This window comes from Schistocerca gregaria, chromosome 7 (assembly GCF_023897955.1).
Source record: "Schistocerca gregaria isolate iqSchGreg1 chromosome 7, iqSchGreg1.2, whole genome shotgun sequence".
Lineage (NCBI taxonomy): Eukaryota > Metazoa > Arthropoda > Insecta > Orthoptera > Acrididae > Schistocerca > Schistocerca gregaria.
In genome coordinates this window covers 428,246,755-428,265,654 of record NC_064926.1, presented here as the reverse complement: position 1 = coordinate 428,265,654, position 18,900 = coordinate 428,246,755, and positions in this window count along the sequence as shown.

Sequence of the window (18,900 nt, the reverse complement as noted above, 5' to 3'; positions counted from 1 at the left end):
TCTGACAGAATTACAATGTCATCGGCAAACCTCAAGGTTTTTATTTCTTCTCCATGGATTTTAATACCTACTCCGAATTTTTCTTTTGTTTCCTTCACTGCTTGCTCAATATACAGATTGAATAACATCTGGGGGAGGCTACAACCCTGTATCACTCCCTTCCCAACCACTGCTTCCCTTTCAGGCCCCTCAACTCTTATAACTGCCATTTGGTTTCTGTACAAATTGTAAATAGCCTTTCGTTCCCTGTATTTTACCCCTGCCGCCTTCAGAATCTGAAAGAGAGTATTCCAGTCAACATTGTCAAAAGCCTTCTACAAATGCCAGAAACGTAGGTTTTCCTTTCCTTAATCTAGCTTCCAAGGTAAGTCGTAGGGTCAGTATTGCCTCACGTGTTCCAATATTTCTACGGAATCCAAACTGACCTTCCCCGAGGTCGGCTTCTACTAGTTTTTCCATTCGTCTGTAAAGAATTCGCGTTAGTATTTTGCATCTGTGACTGATTAAACTGATAGTTCGGTAATTTTCACATCTGTCAACACCTGCTTTCTTTGGGATTGGAATACAAGCTCTAGCATTTGGATAAATTAATATCCAGATTAGAAAGGTGTTTCAAAAATAGTCTGTCAGATAACATAAGAGTGAAATTTGTTGATAAAACGTTTAGACACGAGACTCTAATCGTTACTCAGCTTAATAAGTTCACTGGACAAAGTACTAGTCACCCACATACAACAGCAGCCTGGTCGTTTCAGAGCGCTGAAGATAATGCAGACCTTTCCCCACGTGGTCGTGTGACCTTCTTTCACTGTAATAGCAGTGAAGTGGATGTGCTAACCGGATTTATGAGCTCAGCGCAGTAGGATGGGTCGGCAGAGACACGTGGCAGAGTGGGATAGTGTTTGGACTTGTTCATGGCCACATCGTGAAAGAAGTGGTCCATGTCATTGCGTGTCACAGAGAAGTGTTAACTTGTCTAGAAGCAGTGGAGTAGCACGGCGTGAGGTTATTGTAGGAAGATCTTAAGTCACAGGAAATGGAGACGAGTGTCACATGTTATCAATGCCAGTCGCTTTCAAACCTTTCAGCAATTCCTGTCAGTGAAAGCAGATCCTTCCCAACGAGATTTCTAACGGACATTGAAACATTAGAAGTCTCGGAGGCTTAATTTTGACGTTCCGGCACCTGCCAGGGATTTTTCTTAACTCTCCGTAATATGTGAGCAACTGAGATTTAAAACAGTACTCGTTTGTTAAATCGCAACGGAGGTATAATTTCCCACTGTGCCGGTACCAGTGAATATGGCAAAGGGTGACCAGCGTGACGCAATGGGCAAAGGCGTAGAGCGAGAAAGTACTGTGTGTGTGTGTGTGTGTGTGTGTGTGTGTGTGTGTGTGTACAGCATACTCAAGATATGTTGAGCTTCGCTCCGATGTAGTGATCGGTACATATCACCTTTCGCTCACACTGCCAGTAGCCTTAGCGATCTAGTTTTCTATACATATGACTATGTGTCTCGTGTCACATCGTGTTTTGTTTTTTGTAACTTTGGGAAAGTCGAAATTGTTCGTGAACCCTATGCGCCAGGAATATCTTCATCCTCATTTACCGCTAAATGCTTTACTTCACTGAGCAGTTACAATATAACTTTTGAAAACATGATGTCATAGTCACGAAGACTACCGATAGGCACTGAACAGAAATAGGAGGCAAAATGACACTGCTGCGGGGACAGAAAGTAGTAGCTGTTGTTTAAATTAATTTTGTAGTTTGATTATGTTTATTATAAGAAATTACGTTTTAAAAACCTGTATTTCAGAATAGTATTTTGTAAAAAATATGATTTCTCTGTGTAAATTTTATCACAAATTTTCAATAATCGACATTTCTGACTTTTTGTGGCCATGTGTGTGTGTGTGGGGGGGGGGAGGAGGGGGGGCATTGGGAGGTGTTATATGGTTGAAGAGGTGCGTTGCGGCACCTAAAATTTTAGAAATTAGGCACTGGAGTCGAGTAGCTCACGAAAGGCCGTATACATATTAACAGATAAAGCTACATGTCTCCAAAGGGCGTAACACAGTGTAGTCGTGTAGCTGCATCCAGTGTGGTCCGATGAGCCGCCATTTTGCGTCTTTTCAAATCATGCATGTTTCCTCCACAGGGACTGCACGTTAAGAAGTTTAATCCGCAATGTGTGGGAGGTGTCGATTAGGCCGGAGGTAGTACTGCGATGTTTTCGGAGTGTTTTTCGTACCACGAATTGGACCAGCGCATTAAGATTTTCCGTGTCATTAAACTCCATATTTATTTCAAAAGATTCTATAATCAAGCGTTACCATTTTGTCTAAATGTTCATGAAGAGTGTTCTACAGATCCTTCCGTCTTCCAAGATATCAGCAGTCATGCTTACAGCTTTGCAAGCATATGTTTCTGATTTGTTAAACACTAAGGCACTTTGTAGCTCATCGATTAATCCGCCACATCCCCCGATCTTTACCCCATAGAAAACGTCGAGGACTATTTGGAAGAGCAGATGAAACGTATCACCCAACAGCCCCTCAATAACTAGCTACAGCTGAATACCGGTTATCTGAATACGCTAGTGGACTACCTCACTCACCGGATAGTAGGTTTGAAACACCTAATCGGAGCCCAGTGACATAACGTGACATCACAGCCGATTACTTAATACGACTTTACAACCATCTCCCCCCTCAGAACGAAACGCTGCTCATCTATGACTCTGCTTGGCGAGAAGCTTTCTGATTAGTCGTGTTTTATCGCTATGTATGTTTCCAAAGCCAATTAGCGTCTAACACGTATACTAGAATGGTGTGGTCTAAGCTTAGGTTTAATTAAGTTTGCTAATCAACCGCTAAGAGATAAATGGAAGCCATTACAAAATTTGTAAACCAATCAGAGACCATGCCACAGACAGATGACCTGCGTACCAACCATTTTAAACTGAATTTAGTGTCACTTCCCCGACTTTCCAAACCGCTCACTGTATGCTAAAGGGAGAGGGGAACTGTAAGTTACGTGAAAGACAGACACAGGTGAATATTCTCTCCTAGAAGGCCGTAGTCGTTGTCACGCCACATCTGTTGGACATAGCAAATCAGGTAAATCACACTTGTACATTTCTCTTCCATCTGTGTGTTGGTTCAATTCGACAATGGGTAGTATAAGTAGTATGACTGAGGAACAACATGTAGTTGCGACTTGAGTATTAATACATGCGTATTACATGCAATCTAGTGTTATACACCACACTACAGTTAGCCTTATTTATGCTATAGAGGAGGGATGTGTACACTACGTGATTAAAATTATTCTGACATCTATTAATGGACATTAATATGGAATGTGTCCTCCCTTCGCCTTTATGACGGATTGAATTCCACAGGGGGCTTTTTCAGTGACGTGTCTGAATGTGCGTGAAGGAATGGCAGCCCATTTTCCCTCGAAGGCCGAAATCAGGCACGGCAGTTACGTTGCACGCTGGGGCCTCGACCGAAGTCGACGTTCTGACTCATCCCAAATGTGTTCCCTTGGGTTTAGGTCGGGTCTCTGGCCGGGCTAGTCCATTTCGAAAATGTTATTGTTCATAAATCATTGTCTCACAGATGCTATATGGCAGGGTGCATTTTTGTGCTGCTCCCCTACTATAAGCAGAAAATAATGTTTACAAATTTGTTTATCTCCTTCAGTACTCAGCGTTTGCTTAAAATAGGGAGAGCACACACTAATCACGGAAAACACACACGCACCATAGGATCAACTTCTTCATACACCACTGTCGACACTGCATATGATAACATGTTAAAGTACTCCAGGCAGCTGCCAAACCGGAGCCCTTCCATTGGGTTGCCACGGCGTATAGCGAAAATCGTCGCCTCAAATCGCTCGTTTCCAATTAACCAATGCCCGATGCCGTTGCTCTTACATCACCTCCAACATCGCTTAGCAATGACTAGGAAACTGTATGCAGCGCGTTTACAATGTAACCCTACGGATAGAAAGCAACACAAATTGCCGTTTCAGAAATATAAGTACTTCGCTATTGAAAACAATAATACATCTTAACGCCTCGTTTCAACGTAAAGTATAGAACATACATTGACACGAAATGATGCTCTGATAACGTACCGTGCTTCACTCAATAGAAACCAAAGGAACATTAAGTAATAAATGAGTGTTTCCTAAGCTTCTTAAGCACTCGTGGTCTACGAGTAGCGTCCTTGAATAGTAATCAAAACGTACTCGGTCCTAAAATCGAATTCCGCTGCTGCTTACGTTTTGATTAACAAAAAGCATTGGCGGTCGAAGACTCCCAGCATAAGAAGCCACCCTCATGCTGCCAACGGCCTTGTCAAGAGGACGGAGGAGCGGACAGAGGTTCAGTGCACTCTCTTGTCATACTGATGGCAAATTGCCCCTAAAGGCGGAACAATCAGTAGTGCTCAACGGCATGAGGATGCAGAAGGCCTGGAATCCTCTACAATAAAGACACGTAACGTGTATCCACAGGACATGTGGCCTGTAATTGAAAAAGTGTCACTACTATCTCTCCGTTGGCAAAAGATTCCACAGTAGTCTCCTATTCGGATCTCCAGGAGGGGCTGCCATGGGGGAGGTGAACATGAGAAAAAGATAGAGTAATCAACGTAAGGATAACTTTCTACGAGCCGGGGCGTATAATGTCAGAAGCTTGTCTAGATGTAGTAGGGGTCAGTGAAGTGAAATGGAAATAAGACAAGGATTTCTTGTCAGATGAAAAATGGTTCAAATGGCTCTAGAACATAGAACGACTTAAAAACTAACCTAAGAACATCACACACATCCATGCCCGAGGCAGGATTCGAACTTCTGACCGTAGCTGTCGCGCTGTTCCAGACTGTAGCGCCTAGAACCGCTCGGCAGAAGCAGAAAATGTTATAATGGGAGTAGGATTCATTATGAACAGGAAGGTAGGGTAGAGAGTGTGTTACTCTCGATTCTTACCAGAATCGACAGCAGACCTACACCAACAACGATAGTTCAGGTATACACGCCGACGTCGCAAGCTGAAGAGATAAAGTATATGATGATACTGAAAGAGTAACACAGTGCGTAAAGGGACATGAAAATCGAATAGTGATGGGGGACTGGAAAGCAGTTTTAAGAGAAGGGGTAGAAGAAAAGGTTACAAGAGAATATGGGATTGGCACGAGGAATTAGAGGAGAGAAAGACTAATTGAGTTCTGTAATAAATTTCAGCTAGTAACACCGAATACTCCGTTCAAGAATCGCAAGAGGAGAATGTATACTTGGAAAAGGGTCGGTGATACGGGAAGATTTCAGTTACAGTACATCATGCTCAGACCGAGAGTCCGAAATCAGATATTGGATTGTAAGGCGTACCCAGAAGCAGATATAGACTCAGATCACAATATACTAGTGATGAAGAGTAGGTCGAAGTTCAAAGCATTAGTCACAAAGAATCCATATGCAAACAAATGGGTCACAAAATTTACTAAGAAATAACGAATAGCCCAGTAGGCAGTACAGTTGAAGAGAAATGGATCTCTCAAAACGGCCATCAGCAAAGTTTGAAAGAAAATCATAAGTACAAGGAAGGTAATTACGAAAAAACCATGGGTAACAGAAGAAATACTTCAGTTGATCGCTGAAAGGAGGAAGTACAAAAATGTTCCGGGAAACTCAGCAAAACAGAAATACAAGACCGTGAGCAGGGAAGCTAATAACAAATGGGTGCATGAAAAATGTAAAGGAATCGAGATTGAAATGATTGTCGAAAGCACAGACTCAGCATACAGGAAAGTCAAAACAACATTCGGTGACATTAAAAGCAAGGGTGGTAACAGTAAGAGTGCAACGGGAATTCCACTGTTAAATGCAGAGGAGAGAGCGGATAGGTGGAAAGAATACATTGCAAGCTTCTATGAGAGGGAAGATTTGTTGGATGTGATAGAAGAAAAAACAAGTTGTCGATTTAGAAGATATACGAGATCCAGTATTAGAATCAGAATTTAAAAGAGCTTGGAGGATTTAAGATAAAATAAGGCGTAAGCCATAGATAAGATTAAATCAGAATTTCTAAATCCATTGGGAAAAATGGCAACAAGACTACTATTAACCTTGATGTGTAGAATGTATTATTCTGTCGATTACCGTCCGACTTTCGGAAAAACATCGTACACACAATTCTGAAGGACGCTGACAAGTACGAGAATTATTGCACAATCAGCTTCACAGCTCATGCATCCAACTTGCTGACAAGTATAGCATACAGAAGACTCGAAAAGTAAATTGAGGGTGTGCTAGGTGACTATCAGTTTGGATTTAGAAAATGTAAAGGCACGAGAGAGGCTGTTCTGACGTTGCGGTTGATAATGGAAGAGAGGCTAAAGAAAAATCAAATCATAGATTTGTCGTACTGGAAAAAGCTTTCGGCAATGTAAAATGGTGCAGCATTTTCGAAATTCTGAGAAAAATAGCGATAAGCTATAGGGACAGACGGGTTACATACAATACGTACAAGAGCCAAGAGGGAATAGTAAGAGTGGATAACCAAGAACGAAGTGCTCGGATTCAAAAAGATATAAGACATGGATGTAGTCTTTCGCCCTTACTGTTCAATATGAACGTCGAAGAAGCGCTGACGGAAATAAAAGAAAGGTTTAGGAGTGGAATTAAAATTCGTGGAGAAATGATATCAATGATACAGTACCATTCGCTGATGACATTCCTATCGAGAGTGACAGTAAAGAAGAATCACATGATCTGCTGAATGGAGTAAACAATCTAATGATCACAGAATATGGACTGACAGTAAATCGAAGAAAGACGAAAGTAATGAAAAGTAGCAGAAATGAGAACAGCGAGAAAACATCAGGATTTATGGTTACTAAGTAGATGAAGTTAAGGAATTCTGCTGTCTAGGTAGTAAAATAACTGCTGACAGACGGAGCAAGGAGGACATCAAAAGCAGGTTAACAATGGTAAAAAGGGCATTCCTGGCCAAGAGAAGTCTACTAATATCAAACATAGACCTTAATTTGAGGAAGAAATTACTGAGAATGTACCTTTTTGGAGCGTAGCTGCTACGGTCGCAGGTCGAATCCTGCCTCGGGCATGGATGTGTGTGTGATGTCCTTAGGTTAGTTAGGTTTAAGTAGTTCTAAGTCTAGGGGATAGGCGTACCCGTGGTAAAACGCCAGCCAATTTACCGCGGGAAGGGCTACTGGAAATTGAATGTCAGCCTTCTGCAGGATGCCCAACTTGAAGAGGAGGTGAACATAACGTGACAACAGCTCCAGCGGCACCGATGTCGTTACGCTAGCGTTCTACAGTGGTGGATTCAGTGTGCTAAGCCTAAATTACGCCTCACCCTCATGAGCTACGCCCGACAAAAAAGCTTGTGGCAGAAACAGACTATTGAATTTTATTATCGCTGTTTGAGAGAACTGTACAGTCGCACTAACAATCCTTCTCGCGACATCGACGTAAAGATCAAATGATATAAAGCGAAAATCATGGCGATACAACGCCAACGAATGCATGGCATCATCGTGCGAGCCCACCCCAAGGACGTTGCCGCCGAAGAACGGGCCTCTCTGTACCACATCCTGAGAACGACGAAACGGTGTAAAGCCATGTTGATTGAACCCGTCGTTGATGACGCTGAGAATGCCATCACGAAGCAACGTGACATCATCTCGCACGTCTACGACTATTATAGTCAACTTTACAAGAAGCAACTCGTTGATGAACACTCGTGCGAGGATTTTCTTAGGACCTTGAGTTGTCGCTTGTCACAACAGGATAATGCAAAGCTGGAATCTGTTTTCACGGAGGAAGAAATCCGACTGGCGGTCCACAGTGCAAAAAAAGGGAAATCACCAGGACCCGATGGTCTCAGCGCTGAGTTTTACCAGCGATACTGGAACCTCCTCGGTCCGACACTCCTCGAGATAGCGAATGAACTCTGGCACCTGGAAGTCATACCCAAGGCATTTACGGAAGGTATCATCCTGCCCTTACCGAAAAAAGGGAACAGCAGGAAGGTCGAAAACATGTGACCCATCACACTCCTGAATGCCGACTTCAAAATCATCACCAGATCGATTAAGCTAAGGATGCAAACCGTTATGTACAAGGTTTTAGGCAGTTACCAGTACAGTGCAGTGCAAGGTCGAAGTGCAATCTCAGCTGCCTGCGATTTGAGGGACATCATCTGTTCATATGCTGAAACTAAAGTACAGGGCGCTCTGATCTTTCTAGATTTTGAGAAGGCTTATGACTGTGTACGTCATGATTTCCTCTTTCAAAGCATGAAGAAACTAGGATTTGGACCTCTTCTCATAGAAATTATTCGCAAACTTACTACTAATGGATTCTCATTAATGGCCATTTTACAAAAGAAGTCTCTATTGAGCTATCCATCCGCCATGGATGTCCTTTGTCAGTGATTTTGTACGCCATTGCAGTAGAGCCGCTACTGAACAACTTAGCGCATAGCGGGATCGGGCTTAGCGTCGAGTCTGTCACTATCCCATGCATTGCGTATGCTGACGATATATGCGTAACTGTGTCATCATCGCAACAACTTCTGTCAGCAGCAACTCTTCTACAAACATTCACGTTTCTTTCAGGAGCAATACTCAATAGAACTAGAACCACAGTTTTGCACATCGGTGGCGGTATCGGAGACATATCCCATGTTACCTGGTGCAAGGTAAAGGAGTCTCACACAACCCTCGGTGTTACTTTTGAGGCCAAACCAGACAAATTCCTGACGAAGAACTGGTGACACATGCTTGAACATACTACAGAAAGTTAAGACCATCGAGATCGCCATTAAGAGCAAGACGAATTATTTGGCGCAAATTCTTCCAATCTCCGGCCACCTAGCCAAGAGTATACAACAAGCGTTATGTTGGTTTATTTTTAGGGGGCATATTTTCAAAGTTCAATTCGATACCTTAACCTTACCTTCGTCCAAAGGTGGCCTTAACCTCATTAAAGTACACAAAAAGTGTCTCACTCTGCTCCTAAATCGCATCAGGAAGGAGTTTCGTACCCGGAGGACCAGTGTCATCAGAAACCTCATTCAGCGGTGGAAGCCTCATATCTTTGACCCACCCGTTAATATCGCCGGCATTCCACTTTCTTACCGACATGTGCGACTGTACTACTTGGAAATGAGCTACATTCGACACAACATCATCGATACCGGAAGCCTGACGAACAGGAAGCTTTATGACCTTCTCATGACAACAAACCACAGGATTCGTCTCGAAGAAAAACATCCACATACGCATTGGAGTATAATATGGCGGAATGTGCACAACGACATGTTACCATCACACGTCATAGCCGACTGGTATCTCACAGTCAACGATAAAGTAGCAACGAATGAAAAGCTACATAAAATAGGCCTTCATCCAACGCCCAACTGTGACACATGCGGAAGAGTCGATACGCTCCTTCATAGGTTCACGTGCGGACATGCAGAAGAAATTCCAACATTTCTTCGTCAACGTTTGTCAGTGATAGACCGTACGACGCCCAGTGGTGTAGACCTTTTAGAGATCATTCAGCCACAAAAACTGAGGTATCCACGAGCAAAAAACAACGCTACAACGTGGATCATGGGCCACACAGCATCGTTTATTATGCAGAATAGGCATGCTACTTTCCTAGACTATTATTCTTACATAGAAATTGAACACTTTAAAATAAGCCAACATTGTGACTACAGGAGGATATTTGGAAATATGCTGAAAATCATAATTAACGGTTAAATGCTTCAAATACAATATCTGGGTAGTAGAGGTTGCTAGTTGCCTGTATGTATGAATCCTATTTGCTTCCTGGGACTTTAGTTCTTGCCGGAATTTTAAGATACTATTCAAATGCTCACCAATGCAGAAGGCATCTTCTTTCTTTCCCTTTTTCCTCTCAACATTTCCTTCTCTCGCAGAGCAGCGGAGCAACTTTCCTTTCGACAATGAAGTGATGGTCTTTTGTGCACCTCAAGAAGACATTTCCTTTCTTTTCTTATATTGCGCAACGGCAGCCTAGAACTGATATATACTATGTTCATTTTCTTCTCATTACAAATCAGAGCACATGTTTATTACCCTTCCTTAAAAAGAAAAAAAAAGTGGTCTAGGGGTAGCGTCTTTGATTCATAATCAAAACGTCTACGGTCCCGGGTTTGATCCCCGACACTGCCTAAATTTTGATAAATAATCAGCATTGGCGTCCGAAGACTTCCGGCATGAGAAGTCAGCCTTATTCTGCCAACGGCCTTGTCAAAGAGGGCGGAGGAGCGGATAGAGGTTCAGGGCACTCTCTTGTCCTAGGGGTGGGAAATTTCCCCTAAAGGCGGAAGAATCGGCAATGATCAACGACGTGAGGATGCAGAAGGCAATGGAAACCACTGCATTAAAGACACGTAACGTGTATCCACAGGACATGTGGCCTGTAGTTGAAGAAGTGTCATGATGATCTCTCCTTTGGCAAAAGATTCCGGAATAGTCCTCCATTCGGATCTCCGAGAGGGGACTGCCAAGGGGGAGGTTACCATGAGAAAATGATTGAATAATCAACGAAAGGATAACGTTCTACGAGTCGGGGCGGGGAATTTCAGAAGCTTGAACGTGGTAGGGAAACTAGAAAATCTGAAAAGAGAAATGCAAAGGCTCAATCTAGGTACAGTAGAGGTCAGTGAAGTGAAGTGGAAGGAAGACAAGGATTTCTGGTCAGATGAGTATCGGGCAATATCAACAGTAGCAGAAAATGGTATAACAGGTGTAGGATTCGTTATGAATAGGAAGGTAGGGCAGAGGGTGTGTTACTGTGAACAGTTCAGTGACCGGTTGTTCTAATCAGAATCGACAGCAGATCAACACCGACAACGATAGTTCAGGTATACAGGCAGACGTCGCAAGCTGAAGATGAACAGATAGAGAAAGTGTATGAGGATATTGAAAGGGTAACGCAGTATGTAAAGAGGGACGAAAATCTAATAGTCATGGGCGACTGGAATGCAGTTGTAGGAGAAGGAGTAGAAGAAAAGGTTACAGGAAAATATGGGCTTGGGGCAAGGATTGAAAGAGGAGAAAGACTAATTGAGTTATGTAACAAGTTTCACCTAGTAATAGCGAGTACCCTGTTAAAGACTCACAAGAGGAGGAGGTATACTTGGAAAAGGCCGAGAGATACGGGAAGATTTCAATTAGATTACATCATGTTCCGACAGAGATTCCGAAGTCAGATACTGGATTGTAAGGCGTACCCAGGAGCAGATATAGACTCAGATCACAATATAGTAGTGATGAAGAGTAGGCTGAATTGCAAGACATTAGTCAGGAAGAATCAATACGCTAAGAAGTGTGATACGGAAGTTCTAAGGAATGGCGAGATACGTTTGAAGTTCTCTAACGCTATAGATACAGCAATAAGGAATAGCGCAGTAGGCAATACAGTTGAAGAGGAAGGGCCATCACAGAAGTTGTACATAGGTACAAAGAAGGTAGCTGCGAAGAAACCATGGGTAACCGAAGAAATACTTCAGTTGATTGATGAAAGAAGGAAGTACAAACATGTTCCGGGAAAATCAGGAAAACAGAAATACAAGTCGTTGAGGAATGAAATAAATAGGAAGTGTAGGGAAGCTAAGACGAAATGGCTGCAGGAAAAATGTGAAGACATCGAAAAAGATACGATTGTCGGAAGGACAGACTCAGCATACAGGAAAGTCTAAACAACCATTGGTGGCATTAAAAGTAACCGTAGTAACATTAAGAGTGCAACGGGAATTCCACTGTTAAATGCAGAGGAGAGAGCAGATAGGTGGAAAGAATACATTGAAAGCCTCTATGAGGGTGAAGGTTTGTCTGATGTGATAGAAGAAGAAACAGGAGTCGATTTAGAAGAGATAGGGGATCCAGTATTAGAATCGGAATTTAAAAGAGCTTTGGAGGACTTACAGTTAAATAAGGCAGAAGGGATAGATAACATTCCATCAGAATTTCTAAAATCATTAGGGGAAGTGGCAACAAAACGACTATTCACGTTGGTCTGTAGAATATATGAGTCTGGCGACATACCATCTGACTTTCGGAATGGCATCATCCACACAATTCCGAAGACGGCAAGAGCTGACAAGTGCGAGAGTTATTGCACAATCAGCTTAACAGCTCATAAGAATGGAAAAGAAAATTGAGAATTCGCTAGCTGACGATCAGTTCGGCTTTAGGAAAAGTAAAGGCACGAGAGAGGCAATTCTGACGTTACGGCTAATAATGGAAGCAAGGCTAAAGAAAAATCAAGACACGTTCATAGGATTTGTCGACCTGGAAAAAAAGTTCGACAATATAAAATGGAGCAAGCTGTTCAAGATTCTGAAAAAAGTAGGGGTAAGCTATAGGGAGAGACGGGTCATATACAATATGTACAACAACCAAGAGGGAATAATAAGAGTGGACGATAAAGAACGAAGTGCTCGTATTACGAAGGGTGTAAGACAAGGCTGTAGCCTTTCACCCCTACTCTTCAGTCGGTACATCGAGGAAGCAATGATGGAAATAAAAGAAAGATTCAGGAGTGGAATTAAAATACAAGGTGAAAGGATATCAATGATACGATTCGCTGATGACACTGCTATCCTGAGTGAAAGTGAAGAAGAATTAAATGATCTGCTGAACGGAACGAACAGTCTAATGAGTACACAGTATGGTTTGAGAGTAAATCGGAGAAAGACGAAGGTAATGAGAAGTAATGGAAATGAGAACAGCGAGAAACTTAACATCAGGATTGATGGTCACGAAGTCAATGAAGTTAAGGCAGTCTGCTACCTAGGCAGTAAAATAACCAACGACGGACGGAGCAAGGAGGACATCAAAAGCAGACTCGCTATGGCAAAAAGGCATTTCTGGCCAAGAGAAGTCTACTAATATCAAATACCGGCCTTAATTTGAGGAAGAAATTTTTGAGGATGTACGTCTGGAGTACATAGTAGTGAAACATAGACTGTGGGAAAACCGGAACTGAAGAGAATAGAAGCATTTGAGATGTGGTGCTATTGACGAATGTTGAAAATTAGGTGGACTGGTAAGGTAAGGAATGAGGAGGTTCTACGCAGAATCGGAGAGGAAAGGAATATGTGGAAAACACTGATAAGGAGAAGGGACAGGATGATAGGACATCTGCTAAGACATGAGGGAATGACTTCCATGATACTAGAGGGAGCTGTAGAGGACAAAAACTGTAGAGGAAGACAGAGATTGGAATACGTCAAGCAAATAATTGAGGACGTAGGTTGCAAGTGCTACTCTGAGATGAGGTGGTTAGCACAGGAAAGGAATTCGTGGCGGGCCGCATCAAACTAGTCAGTAGACTGATGACCAAAAAAAAAGTCTAGGGGACTGATGACCTCAGATGTTAAATCTCATAGTGCTCAGAGCCATTTGAACCATTCTTTTTTTTTTTTTTTTTTTTTGCTGTTGAGGTCAATGTTCAACAAAGTGTTTGTGGTTTCACCGTCCTTCAACCATCTTTTATAGACACAGTAAAAGTATTCACGATTGCGAATAAGGATAACTATCAGCTGTAGAATGGAATGACGAAAGTGGAAATTCATGCCGGAATCGCCGGCCGCGGTTGTCTCGCGGTTAAGGCGCTCAGTCCGGAACCGCGCGACTGCTACGGTCGCAGGTTCGAATCCTGTCTCGGGCATGGATGCGTGTGATGTCCTTAGGTTAGTTAGGTTTAAGTAGTTCTAAGTTCTAGGGGACTGATGACCACAGATGTTAAGTCCCATAGTGCTCAGAGCCATTTTTCCATGCCGGAATATACGTAATGGATGTATGAGTACAAGTCGTAGACGCATGGTAGACAACATATAGAAGTTTGGGACTGGCCCTGCGTCGTGCACGGATAGCCAAATGGTAAAGCGACCGCTCGCAATATGCGGGAAATCCGGGTATGAGTCCCGGGTCCGGGACAAACGTTCATTATCGTCATTCCATTCTACAGCTGATGGTTGTCCTTATTCGCAATCGCGAATACATATAATGTATTTCATAACGGCAGTGCCTGTTCCTGTTCTCATGCATGCATGTCCAAAGGAACTTTGTATCGTAAACAGAACAACGCAGCCACTGCAATATCGTATCTTCCACAGGTGTTCCCAACAGTAGCACGCGAATAGCCGATCAACTACGTCGCTTTTGAGGTGCTCTTTTACATAACAACCTATCCTTAGTCACAGTCATTTACATCAACTGATTTTTTCCCATTTGCAGCCAGTATCATTGGTAGAATAATTCACTATACAACACCTTCTGTCTAAACGCTGTGCTCCGGTGACCGGGATAACAGCCTGGCCAGACATGTGAGGGCTGTATTTGGATGTTTACAGCGGCAGGTACACATCACAGGGTTCTACATCTCACGTTACATTTTCTAAAGTTGATTATCTTCCTCACTTCCCAAGATCACGCTCGGTCGCGGTCCCGTTTATGAACTGCTGCTGCAACTGTCGCGATTGCTGAAAAACACAAATCTGTTTTCAGCAAAGAGCACGTAAGTTTGTTCTAAGAGATGCCTGTCATTTATGTACTGCTGTACTTCTTGCCACGGCACTGTTACAATCACGCACGAAACATTACACAACATTCCTCCTGTGTAAACCAATAGTTGACATTTGCGAATATTAATACTGACTACACCCTATGTTTCACAGAATGACTACCAATCATCATTATACCTATTCTTGGCATTTAACACACATTACAAACCTCCTATCTCGCGACGTCACACTCACGATTGTACTCTTTGACCGCTGCGACCGAGCTCTTAATGCTACATTCAAATCCAGTTAATTGTTCCATGAATAAATCTGTGAGTCATTTTTACAAACTACCTGTTTAGTGACGTCATACTCACGCTCGCTGGTGTCGTCCACCACCACACTCCACTACAACCTCCACCCAACTCTCTTGGCAGTGACAGTAGAACTTCTGCGTCTGGCGTGTAGACCAATCACGAATCAGAAAGTTCCCTGTTACCCTCCTTTCTTATGCTTCGTTCAGCCAATAAAAAGGGAAGGTGGATTCTGCACCTTAATTTGCGATCAAGATGTCGCAGTATTGTACCCACACAGCTTGGCTTGTGACATATTCACACAACACTACGATTTATTCAGTCTACTGTAAATGTTACACCTACTCGCCTGTTCTCCGCTCAAATGCTTTCCTTGTCGAGTCACGTGCACGCAGTGACACCAGGTGCATTCAGTCCAGTGGAAGACGACAGTGGTCATAATGTTTTGGCTCCTGTGTAGTGAACTGTGCAGCCTCCATTTATGTATGTTTCTATGGTCTCAGTGAAAGTACAATGTTACCAGAGTTTCCGTATGAGTTTTTGGTAAGTGTACCCTTATCCTTGCCCTGTTGTTCATGGTTCAAATGGCTCTGAGCACTATGGGACTCAACATCTTATGTCATAAGTCCCATAGAACTTAGAACTACTTAAACCTAACTAACCTAAGGACATCACACACACCCATGCCCGAGGCAGGATTCGAACCTGCGACCCTAGCAGTCCCGCGGCTCCGGGCTGCAGCGCCAGAACCGCACGGCCACCACGGCCGGCTGTTGTTCATGTGGCCTTTAGTATGACGACTAGCATGATGTAGCTGGACTATCGTAGAAGTCCCTTCATCGATGCGTAGCTCGTGCATCTTGAAACACCCTGACACATAAAACTGTATACCCAACCGGGAATCGAACCTGGGACTTCTGATTTTTGCTGGCAGTGGCTCTACCGACCTTGTTTTTAGGGTGCCGTATCTCAGTTGGTAAAATTGAAACCCTTACAGCATCACTTCGTTGTCCACCTGTCTGTCTGTATGTCTGTTAAGACCACTTTTTCTCATGATCGGTTAGAGTTATCAGGCTGAAATTCACGTCATATACTAAGATCTATGGCCCCTTGGAGGTGTAAAAAATGTAAACTGTTAAGTCAATGCAATACGAAGAGACGGACATTTCTTTTACAATCGCATATTTACACCACGATACCGGCAAGGTATTTCCCGTTGTCTTAGAATCACGAACTTTGGAAAGAAGCAAAAATCCGAACATTTTAAATTTGTAATTACCTCACACAATTACTTTGTCATCATAAACTTACATTACATTAGTAAAGTGTCAAAATCTAAGGAACTACTTTAGGGATTTTGATTTGGTTTTCAGTAAGACGTGATTCACGAAGAAACTTTATGTGCATAATTTAAAAATATTTCGTGCATTTTCCACCGAACGATGACAGACGTAAGGCTGCTGGACTTCCGCCTCACGCCAGCTTATCCTCCTTATGATCATTCCCTGACAATCTGTGCTTACGAAACGTACAGTGGCTGTAATGTTTAAAAGCAGTGTAACGCTCGTAAATGATGCAAGACTGCACTTCCCTTGACTGGGATGTGCTTTCAATATACTGTATAATATCCATTGAAGTGTTCCATACAACAATTGGATAACCACGTTACAACAAAACCCCCATAGCACATCTAATACTCACTTTAATTTAAATTACATGCCTTTTTGTTTCTAATTACATGCTGCACGCAAAACTCAGTTTTCAGTGCAAATATTTCTTAATTATAGACATTTTGTAAAAGAATATTAACAAAGATTGTTTAAATTAAGAGCCGGCGCAGTCCGGAACCGTGTGACTGCTACGGTCGCAGGTTCGAATCCTGCCTCGGGCATGGATGTGTGTGATGTCATTAGGTTAGTTGGGTTTAAGTAGTTCTAAGTTCTTGGGGACTGATGACCACAGCAGTTGAGTCCCATAGTGCTCAGAGCCATTTGAACCCATTTTTTTAATTAAGAAGACATAAATTAATGAGCAGCAAAAGAGAGGCAATACTGGCCCTACGACTTCTCATAGAAGATAGGTCAAGAAACTGCAAACCCACGTTTATCGCATTTGTAGACTTGGAGAAAGCTTTCGACAAAGTTCACTGGAATATTCTCATTCAAATTCTAAAGGCGGCAGGGATAAAATAAAGGTACCGAAGGGTTATATACAATTTGTACAGAAACCAGATGGCAGTTATAAGAGTCAAGGAGCACGAAAGGGAAGCCGTGGTTGAGAAGGGACTGACACAGGGTTGTAGCCTCTCCGCGATGTTATTCAATCTGTATGTTGAGCAAGCAGTAAGGGAAAAAAAAGAAATATTTCGAGTAGGAATTAAAGTCCAGGGAGAAGAAATGAAAACTTTGAGGTTTGCCGATGACATTGTAGTTCTATCAGAGACAGCAACGGACTTGGAAGAGCAGTTGAACGGAATGAACAGTGCCTTGAAAGGAGAATATACGATGAAAATCAACAAAAGCAAAACAAGGATAACGGAATGTAGTCTAATTAAATCAGGTGCCGCTGAAGGAATTAGATTAGGAAATGAGACACTTTAAGTAGTAGATGAGTTTTGGTATTCGGCAGCAAAATGGTCGAAGTAGATGGATATAAGATGTAGACTGGTAATGACAAAAAAAGCATTTCTGAATAAGAGAAATCTGTTAACATGGAGTATAGACTAAAGCGCCAAGAAGTCCTTTCTGAAAGTATTTGTATGGAGTGTAGCCGTGTATCGAAGTGAAAGACGGACAATAAACAATTTACACAAGAAGAGAATAGAAGCTTTTGAAATGTGGTGTTAAAGAAGAATGCTGAAAATTAGATGGGTAGATCACGTTACTAATGAGGAGGTACTGAATAGAATTGGGGAGAAGAGAAATTTGTTGTATAACCTGAACTAGAGCAATGGACTGGTTGTAGGACACATTCTGAGGCACCAAGGGATCACCAACTTATTACTGAGGGAATCGCGAGGGGGGGGGGGGGGGGGGTAAAATCTTATCAGAAGACCATGATATGAATACAGTAAGCAGATTCAGAAGAATGTAGGTTACAGTAGTTACTCGCAGATGAAGAGTCTAGCACAAGATAGAGTAGCACGGAGAGCTGCATCAGATCAGTCTTTCGACTGAAGACCATAACAAAAACAACAACAGCAACAACAAATTAGTTCTTAGGACAAAAATGAAAAATAAAATATTTCTCGTTTGGGCTATGTTCAGCGTCTTTTACCACATATATGGTGTCACACGAGTCAGAGCGATAAACGTCGTGGAGACAGCACAGCAATGAGCACACCATTCAAAAGCTAAAATGCTGCATTTTCACAACTGCCGCCTTACAACTGCGAAATGAACCCAGCAGAACAAACCTGGAGCCAAGTTAACGGATTTTTCGAGAGAAATAACAAGACAGTTAAGCTGACAGACGTATTGGAAGTAATGCTCTAAGGTTTGTCACACATCACTGCCCAGCACTGAAGGGGTACATAACGTCACTTTATGAAAGAAGAGGAGAAAATGTGGCGTTTGGTTGGTGTTGTATCGGCTACTGTGACACCGACGCAAACAAGGAAGTAGAAAGGCTGCGATGGCCGGTGGCAGGAATTAAGAATGATCTGTGCGTAACAGTTGTAAATTAATAGCACACATTATTTCTAAAAAGGAAAGAAACATAACTTAATCTTCTGTTATGAGATGGCTTGAGGTGCTTCTTTTGCCTCCTTCGTGCAATGACTACTCGCAGAACAAAGTCTAAGTATTGTCTTTCTATTACTCAGTATTGATGTTCTCGAAGTCTGCGACCGAAATGGGATCCGACCAGCGATGGGCGGCTGATTAAGTCAGCGCTGAAGGGGACGCTGAACTCTGTCTTCTTGGAGAAGTGGCGCTGCCCGGTCATTCCATTGGCTAGCGTGTCAGCGGCTTCTTGATGCCTTTTCGAGGGGTGCGCTAGTCG